The sequence below is a fragment of the Lethenteron reissneri genome, chromosome 41 (genome assembly GCF_015708825.2).
Source record: "Lethenteron reissneri isolate LAM-NWPU_2019-01 chromosome 41, ASM1570882v1, whole genome shotgun sequence".
Taxonomy (NCBI): Eukaryota; Metazoa; Chordata; class Hyperoartia; order Petromyzontiformes; family Petromyzontidae; genus Lethenteron; species Lethenteron reissneri.
Window position 1 is genome coordinate 6739790 of NC_083819.1, and position 4049 is coordinate 6743838.

The 4049-nt window shown below is 46.6% G+C and overlaps 1 protein-coding gene across 1 annotated transcript in view; it reads right to left on the reverse strand.

Moving 5' to 3' along the window:
- The window catches only part of DICER1 (dicer 1, ribonuclease III), a 35458-nt gene extending 32983 nt beyond the window's left edge, over positions 1 to 2475 (reverse strand). Inside the window, 1 exon segment of the mRNA XM_061568628.1 lies at positions 2445 to 2475. The gene's annotated coding sequence lies outside the window, so the exon portion shown is untranslated.
- Between the last annotated feature and the right edge of the window lie 1574 nt (positions 2476 to 4049).

Here is a 4049-nt window from a genome sequence, read left to right on the forward strand (position 1 = left end):
TATTTCACGTTAAACATTTTCCATAACAACACATAAATGGGGTATTATATTATTTCCATAAAGATGTTTGAGATAACTGGACTGGAAATGTCTGCTTCATCTGCAGCAATCCAGCACGGTCCAATTCAGACTTAAATGCCCCATCTCTTCTTCTTTAAACCCTGGACCAAAAAGTTTACATATTGTACATCATATACGACCGGTCACTCACAATACTGTACATTCCACCACCACCACGCCGTTCATCGATCCATCTCTGCTTAGTTCGCTCTTCCACTACATGTTTCTTCTCTCATACCACCAGCATTAACCCCCCCCCCCCCCCGCGTCTGCTAGCAACACGCATGACCCAAATCCATCTGCTTTTTGTTCAAATTCAACAACAGGTCGTGCTTTTAACTCCGCACGTGGGCACAATGCCTAAATAAATAAACTAATTGCCAAAGGTGTTCGAGCTGGCTCGTTTAGAGCCCAGTCAACTTTGTAAACTCCATATTCGTATGGTGAGGACCAGTGCCGGATTATGCTAGTGCGGGGCCTGTAGTATGTTATAAAGGGGCCCTATATTTTAAAAGCACAAATATTAAAACACACATTTTTACTTGCATAGTAAAGTAACTGTATTTTTTCATTTGCTATATAGCCAGATAATACGACAAATCGCTAACCTTAAACACCCACTCGTTCATAAAAGTTTAAGGTAGTATAGTACTATGGTAATAGAGCAAGTGCAGAATCACTGAACCGGAATTTAAATCTTGAAAGCATTTAGCGCGGGGCCCTTGAAAGTGAGGGCCTGTAGCATATGCTTCTTTTGCTACTTAGGATAATCCAGCATTGGTGGGACCCAAACACATTTATAGAAGTAATCTCTGTCAGCTCACCCATGGCGCACCTGGGTCTGTCCCGTGACCTCCTGCCAGCGAGCTTTCGACACCTCACGTGGCAATAAAGTGCACCTGGCCTGGCACGGCCGCCGTCACCGTCACCTAGTGGCGAATGGCGGGTATTGCTACATGGATGGGGATTGGTGGTGGCAGTGCTTCAGAAGGGCCCATAGAGTTCGATTCCCAGGCTTGGAATACATCAGTGGAACTCGGTATCTGAACCTCCCATGGATCTCTCCTAGGTCTACTCGGCCTTAAACAAATATCTGACGCTTGCGTGAAAACATCACCAACCGAAACAAAGGCGATTGAGCGTTCCGTCTTTAATAGGTGTTCGCTAACAGCACTTGCTCCAATCATCTATAACACGAGACATGCAATATCTTCGGTTGTATGCATGTCTGTGTGTGAGGGGTGCGGTAGTGTAGCGGTGAGCACGCTGCGCTACGAACCCGGTGACCGGAGTTCGATTCCCACTCACGGCCAAAACCAGTGACGATTATCTGAACCGGTCCTGAGCCTCCCCTAGGTCGACTCAGCCTCAAATGAGTGTGCGGTGTGTAAATATCGTCACGCGGGAGACAAAGGCGGTCGGACGTGGTGCTGGCCCACCTACTCCCTCGTGTGCCGTGCCGGCCTTCATAGGTGCTCGCTAACAGCACTTGTCCCAGCAGTCTGTGAAAATCTATAGGAGGGATCTTTGTCTGTGTGTACATGTAGTCGTTTTGTCAAACATCTGCTGGTCGTGGGGGTTATTCGACTATGCTTCACCTCACTGGTACGTACGAGTGCACAGTACACTGTATATAATGTGCTGGCCCGCAGTCTGCAGGCCGCCGCGGGAGATCTTTACGCCGAAACGTGCACGCACGTGTACATCACACACCACATCACCTCAAACAGTTTATAAAACATTGCCTTCACAAACGTCTCGTCTCTTTGTGCCCACGTGTGTCCGTGCGCGTCCGCGTGTGTAACGCGCCGAACTCCACAGCTTATTCACCAACAGCAACTGGTCCCAACAAACAGGGTTTTTTTTCGTGCGAGTACAAATAAAATCAACAAATAAAATCATCAAAACGTCGGTCGGCAAACAGAGGAAAGTTGGTTTAAAGGTGCAAGGGATTTTATTTTCCCGGGGGCCCAAAAGCGTCCATCCGCCGCAACTACCCCCGGGGAATCGGGCCCGCAAACCCTCGACCGCGTCTCGGATAGCGGCTCTACCGCCTCCGTCGCCTCGTAGCCCGGCCGAGGCGCCAGGCAAGAGGTGGGGGCTGGGTGGGTCGGTTGGTTCGGGGAGGGAAGAGAGAGGTCGGGCCCGGCGAATGAAAGGCCTCAGACCGCGACAGGGAGGGGGGGGCGAAGCGGGTCTCAAACAACCGCGTTATCGGGGGGGGGTGGGGTGGGCGATGGATAGGAGATGTGGAGAGGGAGGGCACAAATATTGAAGACGCTCTTTAAAAGGGATTCTAAACAATGAACGATGAGATGTTGTCTGAGGAGAGGGAGTTAAAATGTGATAAGAGAGAGAGGCAAGGTAGCGAGCGGCAAACTCACCGCCCCGCGCGTGGCCTCGGCTCTGAGTTGGTGGGTGGGGGGGGTGGGGCGGGACACGCCCACTAAGCCTCGCTCAGCCAATGAGAGGAGGCGCGCTCTGGGGGGTGGGGGTGTGAGCGTGCGCCAATTGGTCAATTGGTCAAGAGGCTCTGAGTGTGCACGATTCGCCGGGGGGGGCGGGGGAGATTATTTAATATATTAATTTGTATTATATTATACACATTTTTTTTTTAGCAAATGTCTTTACAACCATACTTTTTTTTAATCGCGTTTACTTTTTAAATCTATATTATAATGATAATAGGTTTTTCCGTTTTTTTATGGCAACAAAACAGGTGTTAAGATAATAATAATTTATTTTCCTGGTTCTTTCGGTAAAGTCACGTAAAAGGGAAGTAATAAAATAATAAAAATAAAACATAATAAAATAATTCTCACGACGTTTCGGCCACAACGCAAGCAGCCGTCTTCAGGTGGAGAACAGGTCTGTCACGTAGACAGAGTCTGAATGGCACGCTCCAGGCTTGGAGCGACTATTTAAGCTGGGATGGAGGGGCGTAGAGCGTCTTGACAAAATAATTTGCATATCAAGAGGAATTTAGCATATTTATGGGAAATGCAGATATGCGATTAGTCGCTCCAAGCCTGGAGCGTGCCATTCAGACTCTGTCTACGTGACAGACCTGTTCTCCACCTGAAGACGGCTGCTTGCGTTGTGGCCGAAACGTCGTGAGAATTATTTTATTATGTTTTATTTTTATTATTTTATTACTTCCCTTCTACGTGACTTTACCGAAAGAACTAAGAAGATGAATCCCTGCAGTCACGAAAGCTTTAAATCGAAAAATAATTTATTTCTATGTGACTTTACCGAAAGAACCAAAGAGTAATTCTTGCAGTCACGAAAGCTTTTAATGTAGTATTAGGTGTTAAGATGTTAAAACACCAAACTGAAACTGTATATTAAAAGGCCTTTTGGCGTCCTCTGGTCTAACACCGTTTGAGACGAGGCTCAAAAGAAAGCTGTCTCTGGTGTGGACCAATCAGTTTCAAGGACAATGCCATATATATTATCAGAGTATGTTTTTGTTTGCATTCTAACCACAAGCATTGTTGTTAATGCAGACATGATTCCTTGTAAAAGGTTTCAGTTTGGTGTTTTAACATCTTAACACCTGTTTTGTTGCCAGAATAAAGGGGAACACCTATTATCATGTTTTGGTATGGGCAAAGAAGGTCCCATGATATCAATCTATATTGTTGTTTTGTTTTACGATAATATTTTTGTTATTTCATAGCTAACTTGTGTTTTTTTACCGCAAATTATCAGTGGGTGAGTGAGCGTGAGTTTGATTTGTTACACCGGGACGATCCGGTTTGCCCGACTTAGATCCGTGGGTCCTGGGTTTGTGTCGCCGTTTTTCAGGTTTCGCGCCGTGATCCGACGACGGTCCATCGCCGTATCGTCAGCGTCTTGTGCTTTTCATCTTCATCCACGAACATTGACATCTCTCTGCTGTTCGTTATATCTCGCGCGTTTATTTCCTGATAATTCCTCATCAATTCCGACTCAAGAGTAATGACAACACGTGCGTTGTATTTGAT